We start from the raw sequence: 10205 nt of genomic DNA, 5'->3' as shown, positions 1-10205 counted from the left end.
TGAAAATTAGGTGCAGTTTCTCATTGATGGATTTCTTTTCACCTGTATTAAAACTTGAGTTTAGACATGTTAATTTTTCATAAATTTTATTAAATATTTTCATAGTGTATTATGTGATGTTGAGAGTGAAAGTAAATATCATATGAAATAATCTGAAACCAGATATTAAAGATCTTTTTAAATTACTCATTCCTACAAAGGTCTTTTTAATTTGCCAGTGTAAGATTTCTTTTCTTTGTTTATTCCAAATGAATTCTTCTCTCATACATCTTCACCACAGTCTCCCCTCTCACTCCTCCTCCCAGACGCCCCCCCCCCCCGAAACATCACTTCTCCTCCGGATCCATTCCCCTCAGATTGTTTTTAGAAAAGTTCAGGCCTTCAAAAGACAACAAGCAAACAGGACAAAGCAAGATGTAGTAAAACAAGGAAAAAGCCCTGAGATCCAGTCTGGACAAGGCAACCCTGAGAGATAAAAAGAGTCCCAACAGCAAGCAAAAGAGTCAGAAACGCATCTGCTCCCACTGTTAGGTGTCCCACAAAAACACGAAGCTAATAGTCATAGCATATCCACAGAAGACCTGGGTCAGTGTTTGCTGTTCACTCAGTCTCTGTGAGCCCACAGAAGCCTTTATTTGCTTAATTGATCCAGGAGTTCATGTTCTCCCAGGGTCATCCATCTCCTCTGACTCATACAGTCTTTCCTCCCCTTTTTCCATTGGGTTCTCCTAGCTCCATTTCTATACTTCTACATATCTAAAAATAAAGTGCATTCCTTTTTTCAATTTCAATATAATTACATTACTTCATCCTCTCTCTCCTCTTTAAACCCTTCCTACCTCCCCCCTCTCTCTAAATATATGACCTTTGAGTATTTTTCAGGACCTTTAATAATATTTTTTAACTATCTTTCCCAACCAATCTTCAAATTTTCTATCTACTTTTTAACACTTTGCACTTTAAGTCTTTCATGACGAACTCTCTTTTTGAACCCCAAATTATCCTGTTAAGTAGACTGCGTTCTAAGAAGGCTTCGGCATCCTCTCTTCTTTTCCTCCTCATGACATCTCCTCCTCAGAACTAGGACTAACAGGCAAATAAGTTATCATTTTACATGGATGGTGGATATTCAAGAAGAAGTAATTATGAGATTGAGGGTTAAACTCTTTTCCAAACCAACTATCCACCCTGACAATGGTTTTACATTATTTATTATTCAAACAAGGAAACAATGAGTGCATTCATTCTTTGCGATTTTACTCTCATATATGTTACAAGTATATGCACATAGACATGTGAATTCAGTAGGCTATCTCACTATGGTCTGAGTTTAGAACTATAAGTTTCCCTCATCTAAACATATCGCTAATATCCAGGTTCATAGGTTGCACCATTGAGAACTTCTCATCAAGCCAAATTCGTGCAAAAATGTAGGCAGTGAATTCGATGTATGGATGAGGAGCTACTGAAAACTGATAGATACTGGGGGACACATACTCCATTTCCCCCATGAATGTGATACCTAGCAGTTTACTTGTTATCCCACAGATGACCTTATACCCACACATCTACTAACAGCAGTAAATGGACTCAGAATGTTTAATCTCTTTTATTTAATCTCCATCTATTATGTTTATTTTTCCTTTATTTGCATAGAACTATTGATTCATTTCTTTGAAGTGAGCAGAATTTTTCAATTCTGACTCTATTCATTTTTTTTTAAAGTTTGTAACATACAATACAGGTGTAATATGTGTCCTTCTACCTAGTTTTCAAGACAAATTGAAGCAAAGACTTATTTTGCAGTAGTTGGCCCACTTGAATAAATTCCACACACCCATTCCTCTTAAAGATATACTTCTTCTTGGGTCTGTAGGGCTGTAGGATTCCCTGCATGGATGAATCCAATCCAACATATTGACAAAAGATTTATGATACAACATCCTTAGTCCATTTTTCATAAGCTACTGTGTAGGAGGTTTTAAGAGAAGTAGCAATATATCAACAAAAATTATTAAAAATCAGAGCCACCTGAACATTTAACTTCTTTGTACTTTATTTCCTGATTGAGAATATTTCCTCATGTACAATCGTCTCCTGATTATTAATGGTTTGATACTGAACCAGATTAATAATTTAGTTATTGAGAAAATATTCAGACCAAAATGTGAGAAGACAAATGATGTTTTGATGCCTCAAATTCCAGCCTTTCAATTTACATAAAACCTCCACTAAAACTGAAGGAATCATTTAAAACAAAATAAAATTAGCAATATTTTATTAAGAAAGAAATGTTGTATCAAATATTAGGAATCCTCAGTGCTGTGTCTGTATAGACTTTGCCAAATATTTCTCCTTAACACATACTTTGCTTACCTACAACACTGCTTAGAATTATCTCTAAAAGTGACACTGATTTTATTTGAAGTAGATCCCTCAAGAGGTAGTTTTGGTATTTGTTTTATATATGCACAAACAGCATGAAATTCCACCCTGCAGAACAGAGATAGATGTGAAGTCCAATACTCAATATAGAACTATACATATAATAGGTATTGGGAGAGGGACTGTCAGGTTTCTTAATGAATGTTGACACTTATAGATTGGTTGCACTCCAGAATTTTTTTATAAAATATAGTATAGTAGTATAAAATTAACAAAACCTGTAATACTTCATAAAATATAGTATAATTAGACTATATTCCAGAAAAAGCAGGAGTAGTATAGCCTTAAAGAAAGAAACATTTATGTTTACTGGTTCTTTCCAAACAAGTGGAGACTGCTTCTGGAAGATCTTAACTATTGAAATAAATACTTAGGGGTTTATTTTAGTACTGGTTGCACACCTCTTTTTCGATAACAGCAAATAATTACATCTGTAATATTACACTTACTTTGGAAGTCCCATCTGTACTGAGAAGGAGCTATATTATAGAAATCCCCAGTCCTGAATTTTCAAGTGTATTTGTTTGCAGTGTTTATCCCTGCATATCCATCTCAGATATACTATTTCTCTCTGCTTTCAACTGCCTTTACCAATTTGACCTTCCATGCCGAATTAGGGTAGATTCAAAGATCTGCATCTTGCTGCTACATTCTGGCACTCTGCGATTCACCATGAGAGACTATGGTTGAAATAATTGTAGTCATTAGAATAAAGCATAAGGGAAGTTTCCCCTTCATCGCAGAGATTTTGTTTAAAACTCAGCATCCTTCAAATTTAAATGCTACGGTTTCACTTACTTTGCTGGAGAATGCACCAAATGGATAGATATGACCTGCAATTAGTAATCTACGGAATATAAAATATGTTAAGTTCAACCTTATTAATCATAGGACAGCAATTAATCTGATATTAAGTCTAACACCTAAACCACTATTCAAACTCTTTTATATCTACAAGAGAGTAACTGAATTCACATAAAATAATTAAACTAACATAAATGTGACCCACTATAGAGGTTTACTCCTGATTGACTGAATAAAAAAATAAAATAATATTTAAACAAACTAAATTACCAAGTATAAAGTTAGTTATATTTTAGCCCATATATGTGCCAACAGGGAGCAGGCTGGAGAGAAGCCTCAATTATTAAAGAAACTTGGTGATTTTCCAGAATACTCAATTTGGATTTTCAGCACTCAAATTGTGACATCCTATCATCTATAACTTCAGTTCCTTGAGACATCATGCATTCTGTTGGCCTTTAGCCTGATCATTAGGTCAACCAATCTATTCTGAGACATGTAATACAATTATCTCTTTAAGATGTAAACAGTTCACAGATTAGAATATATAATGTAAGGAAAGCTGGGTCTTGATAAGAGTAAACATTTTTTCAAGTCACGAGATTAGATACTCATCCTTCGGTAAGGGAAAAATTGGGTTGTTTCCAATTTCTCGCTATTATGAATAAAGCTGCTAAGGGCATAGTTGAGCATGCATTCTAATGGTAGGATGGAGTATCTTTGGGAGAGGAGATAAACAGAGAAGAGAGAAACCAGCTTCTCAGTTAACTTTCTTCATTAGATTCCATTGTTACAGTTAACTTACTTCATTAGATTCCATTGTTACAACTATGTATTACTGAATGATTTGTAAATAATAGAATGTTGTTCAGTTTACACTCCTTCATTGAAGAAATATAACATCATAGTGCCAGGTGCTTTTTCAGCTTCTGTTGAGGTCTTCTGACTGGTCTACCACTTTCCTTTCCTCTTGTAGAGTATGCAGGATGGTATATTGTCTAACAGTCAGTGAGACAGACAAGCTTACTTGAATATCTCTTCTCCAAAAGTAAATTGCCGATGTCATCTAAACTGTCATCAAGAGAAACTGATTGCATTAACAAATCTCTTCAGAAATTATGTTTTATCTTTACTCTTGATGAGTACAGTATACTTATTTCCAAAAGATTGAAGATATAACAGAAATTCTTTTGCTATAAAAACCATTTATATGAGTATATAAATATTTATATGAGTATATAAATATTGAATATTCAATGCTGGAGCATAATCTAATTTTGTCTATATCCTCATAATATTGCAGTGTTAATCCTTCAAAGTCTCATAGTTTCAGAAAGATTTTTGGTGAACCAATGAACATAGGATATACTACAATTTTAGTACTATTAAAATTACATTTGTGTATGAAATATGGTAAAATTTACTTTATAGTAGTTCAAAATAAGAAAAATTGAAAGTGGTTAGAAGTCTAAAATAATTTGTCTCACTATTATTTCAAGTATAAACACAGAGTTTCAACTATATTTTTCAATAACTTATTTTATATACACTCAAAATAAGAAATTTAACCAGAAAAGTTGTAAATCTGCAAATATTAATCACAAATGTGTCATATGCAAAGACAGCTGGCTTTACCTTGACCCAAGGGCCTTGCTTTCACTGCGTATTAGTCTACAGTTGATAATGGCTTTGATTTTAATGAGTTAAAAGTGCTGTCTAGAAATGAAATAAAAGCACTAACATAAAATGCAGATATCTGAATTGGGCCAAGGTAGACATTACTTTCCTTGGTTCAGGCCTTGAGTTATGGATGGTCACTGGTAATGTAGCTACATCTATAACTCAAGATGGGAACTAATATGTGTCTGATATTGACAATTTTTGAGAAAATAAAACAGGATTGGATGTGAGTGAAGAAAGATTCTTGGAAATGGAACCAAATGTTGCTTCAAGGATGAGGAACAAATAATATAGTTTCTCTCATGGAAACTGCTTTCAAAGGGGAAAGAGAAGTGCACTTACTTCCTTTTTCCTTTTACTATTTATAGGACATCCAACTGTGTAAAATGCCAAAAAATGAGCTAAAAATGTAATGAACATGCAACAGAGAGAAAAATGCAGTATTATGAATTCTGCAAAACATTAAATGATATCACATATACTTTCTAGTATTCTGTTAGTAAATATTAAGACATTCAATTCTAAGGCCTCATGACATATTAGAAAGTGAAAGAATAAATGACTTGTTTAATAAACAGACAGACACTATGGTGTCTGCAAATATGAATTACATATTGGAGGACTGAACTCCATTCAGAAAAAAAACATAAAACACATTACAATATAATTATTTTAAAATGTCGACAAATCTGTAATTTTCATTTTAAGAAATATTACAGAGATTCTAATCCTCAGGTGAAATTTCAGTTATTATTTCTTAGGTTCAAATTTCACCCAATATTTATATTTGTAGACAAGACTCTTTCTTAAAAAAGAGTGTTTAAATCAATGTTCTAGGTCAGCTCTTTACATTCTATTTAAACACAAATAACATATGCATATTCTTGCTACAAAGACACATAGGTTTAGTCCTTTTATCTAGTATTCAGTTAATAAACTATGGAAAAATCATTGAATAGGGCCAAAACTAGTATGAAAAGAAAATAAACAAGCATAAACTACACAATGAAATTTACTAAAATATATAGCATTAATTTATGAAATAGTGAGTGGGACAAGTGTTTGATATACTCTGGTTGTTTGATGTAAAGAAAATTTGGGGATAATGGCACAAAATTATGTCAGCAAAAATAGAGGAAAGATTGTAAATGCCAGAGTAGATAAAGGAATAAAAGGAAACAAAGTTTTCCAAACACAGCAGGACTGACACACAAATGAACTTTTAGAAATTGTAGCAGCATGCTCAGGGATGAGTCTGGGCTAGTTGGGGTCCCACTGCTGAGAAGTGGTTATATGCCCCCATCCCTAAGCCTGAAGCCATCTCCAATTGATAAACACTCATAAATAATTAACCACTCATACATGAAAAACTGGTCTTCTACAACATAATCCTGCTGTGTATTCAAACCATGGAAACACCAAGTACAGTAATACATGCCCAACAGAGAATGAAATCCCAGTGAAAAGAAATAATGTTGAAAAATATTTTCATAATGTCTTTTAAAATTGGGTATGCTTGTGTGTCTATGTTTCTTTGTGGCTATGGATATGAAAATGTATATTTATCCAATGGATAGGAAAGGGCATACAATTCCCAGAGTTGTAGTCAGGTGGTGATGTGCCTAGCTATGTGGATTCTTGGAAAGGAACTTTGGTCCCCTAGGTGAGCAAATGTACCTTAAATGCTGAACTATCTCACTGTATGGACACCCTTTTTGCCCATTTTCTTTTCAATGAAAACAGATTTTGTTTTCATGCACTACATTCTGATTATGTCTTTACCTCCCCCAATTTTTCCCAGATCATTTTCTATCCAATGAAACACAAATCCCTACCATTTCTTTCTCTTTTTCTTTATAATACAACTAGCCATCTAATAGCAAATAGTAGTAATAGTAGTAGTAGGAAGAGGAGTAGGAGGAGTAACTTAAAAAAACAAACAAACCAGAATAGGACATAACAAAGAAACAGAAGAAAAAGGAAAAAAGTCTAGAAATGCCTATAGATGCAGTGACATGCATGATAGCACACACAGGAGATAATATATGGAAATAATATGGAAGGTTATAAAAAGAGAAAAACTGTAACCCCTGAAAAGCCTTCAAGAGATGAATCAATTTCAAAAATGACATTGAATTCATTTTATGTTGGATACGTCCTGCTGGGAATGTGGCCTGGCCTTAAGAGTGGTTTATATGCATCTGGAAACACTATTTAATAAACCTAACTTTTCATTTGTGAATGTTTATCAATTGGACATTGCTTCTGGATTGGGAGGGGGCATGTATCCAATTCTCCTCTCAGCTCTGAGATCACCTCTACCCTAAACACCACAGATCTGTATATGTTGCTCATTCTCTGTAAGTTCACATGAGCTTTCATTGTGGTGATTTAGTTTCTAGACTGTTGTCCATACCCTCAGACACCTAGACTCTTTCTTCACATCTTCTGAAAAATCACCCAGCACTGAGAGAAGTGGCTTGATGAGACATTCTGCTTAGGACTGAGTGTTCCAACTTCTTTTGCTCTTTGCACAATCTAGATATGTGTCTCTATAAAGATTTTGATAGCTGTATTATTACCTGTGCATCATCTCTTTTATCCTTAACCTTTCCTATTAGTTTCCCTTCATCTTTCCTCTTTTCGGTCCAGAAATTTCATCAAGACCTCTACAGGTATTGATGGGGGAAGTGCTTCTGTGTATGTGTTTGTCTTACTGGATGATAAATAAAGTACAGTTTCACCAATGAGGCAGCAAGTTAGACGGGACTAGGAGTCAAAGAGGATTCAGGGAAATCTAGTAGAGAAGTGGTGATCCAGGCAGGAAGTGACATAGCAAGGAGACTCATATTTAAGGAAGGATAAGCAGGAAGTGGCCCCTTTCCCCCTTTGCCCTTCCTCCAGTGGCAGGATGTGATCCACCAGCAAGGGGGACACCAATGGAAGGTGTCTGATAAAATAAGTCTTATAAAATATATAGATTTATAATAATTAAGACTGAGCTAACAGATGAGAATCCTAGTCATTGGCCAAGCAGCATTTGTACATAATAGAAGTCTCTGTGCATTAATTGGGTCTCTAACTCGGCAGGCAGAACTCAGGTGGCTGGCAGAAACCATCCACGTGGAGGTAGGGCTCAGGTGGATTTTGGCGGAAAGATTTATCGTAACAAGGTATATTTTCTGATACCTTGAAAAATGATTTTCTTCATAACTTTACAAAATCCTTGCCAGGAGAAACAGTTCACATCTGCAAACCTGGAGATTGATGGGCTAGAGTAGGGACAGTACTGTGACTCTGAAGCCCATCTTAGGTACATAGTTAGATTGAAATCATTCTGACATATGAACTGAGATCCTGTATGCCAATAAATAAATAAAATCCACAACAAAACACACAAATATTAATAAACTTTTACTTTGTCTTACAAAATCATGTGTAAATTGCAAATAAAAATATTTTTTTGCCTCTCCCCAAAAAATGCACACTTGCCTTGGTAAGGCGTCAATCTTTTATTTCTGTTCCCTCTTACCTAGGAATGAAAATCAGTACACAAGGCTTCTTAATGCTGTCCCTGAATACATCATTGAATATTTCATTGTTGTGTTGAATATATGTTCTATAAACAATTGATATATGTAAATGCTCAGCCCATAATTTATTTTTTTATGATTTCTTTTAATTTCTTACCTGCATTGGTGTCTCACTTGCATGTATTTTGTGTGAAGGTATCAGATTCCCTGTAACTGGAGATATAGACAGTTGTGAGTTGCATATGGATGCTGCTAATTGAACCAGGGTCCTCTGGGACTCTTAACCTTTGAGCCATGAGTCTACAATACAAAAAGTTGAATGAAAATGCTTTATTTAGGAAAAGTTGGCTCTTTTTCTCTTTGGGTCAGCCTGTTAACTTACTTTGTAAGAAAATTGTAAGCAGCATATTATTGTACTGGTGGTGCTGTACAATTAGAGGTAACTATATCACAGTTTCTATCTTGCTAGCAATCTCACTGTCCAAGAGGTAGCCAAGTGTTTCAGAACTATTATGTAATAATGACTGTACAAAAGGCCACTAGAGTCATCCTGAATTTTCCAAACATTCTTCCAGGAACTGGGCAGTTGACTTCACCTGTAAATATATCAGATTCCTCATATAAAAATGAACTCAATAATGGTCAAATCACTGAGTTATTTTAAGCCTCAAAAATCATACCATGTACTAAATGATTTATTTCAAATAATATAAAAATACCCACTGTATATTAAGTTCCTTATATTTTCCCTGAACAGATAGACCACACATTGAATTTTATGTGAATAAGGCAAATTGTAAGCTCCTTTTCTTGCAGAATTTTTCTGCTATTTTATACTGAAACATACTGTTTGAATTTCTTCTCTATTCTGCTTCTGAAAGTGTTTCTCCCTTTCACTTTCATAATAACTTAGAAGTTTAAAATTAAAGATGCATCAGTATTAATTTTTCTCCATATAGCCTTCTAAAGGAGTCATACAAAACCTGATTCCTTATGTTGGTTTTTCCTAATATAATTATGACTGCATTATGATTTTCAGACTAAGCCCTGGAGTATTGTAAGCTGGAATTCCAATAATTCATAAAAGAACAAAATAACATAGCATTAATTCAAGAGAATGTCCACAGAAGCAGTTCTGAAATCATTGGTCCCTGGGTTATTCCCCAAAATTTCCCACTCCAATTCATTCCCCCTTTCTGTGTTTATTCACACTCAGAAAAATGGTCCAAATATGGTAGTAGAACACTCCAAAAATAATGATATTGCAAAGGACTATACTCCAGGAGCTAGGGGGCTAGTGGCTGCTTCTCCACTAATTACACCTCTGAACACAGGAGCAGACATGCCCATGTCTTGACTTTAATAACTCATCTATTCTGGGAGGAGGACTTTCCTAAACTCTATGCTTTCCATTTTAATAAGCAACAATAATTAGGCTAGTTACCAGTAACTTTTCTTCTTGCTTACTTAATGTACTTTAATTGTGTGCATATAAATTCATAAACAGAGTTCAATACACACTTTTATATTAAGTGTATCAGTTGAGATGTTATTATTAGTATTACCAAGATGTATTGATTAGTGAGTCCTGACTAGTAAACATTCATTTTCTCATTAGTTTTTACATATAAAACTGGGTATTCCTTTACTAGTACTAGGAAGAGAAAAGGGAATAAGTAAGATTTCTCCCATGGCAATCTTGAAGAATATGCCTGAATAAAGTTGGAATTCTGCATACAAGGG

At 34.3% G+C, this 10205-nt stretch overlaps 1 long non-coding RNA gene across 1 annotated transcript; it reads right to left on the bottom strand.

Moving 5' to 3' along the window:
* Positions 1-1194: 1194 nt before the first annotated feature.
* Positions 1195-9052, bottom strand: LOC118239726. The gene is made up of 2 exons (XR_004772575.1): positions 8620-9052; positions 1195-4320 (listed from the first exon to the last, which is right to left on the bottom strand). It is a non-coding gene; the product is annotated as an uncharacterized LOC118239726 (long non-coding RNA).
* Between the last annotated feature and the right edge of the window lie 1153 nt (positions 9053-10205).

This window comes from Cricetulus griseus, assembly GCF_003668045.3.
Source record: "Cricetulus griseus strain 17A/GY chromosome 1 unlocalized genomic scaffold, alternate assembly CriGri-PICRH-1.0 chr1_1, whole genome shotgun sequence".
NCBI lineage: Eukaryota > Metazoa > Chordata > Mammalia > Rodentia > Cricetidae > Cricetulus > Cricetulus griseus.
This window is presented reverse-complemented; position numbering and strand designations above follow the sequence as displayed.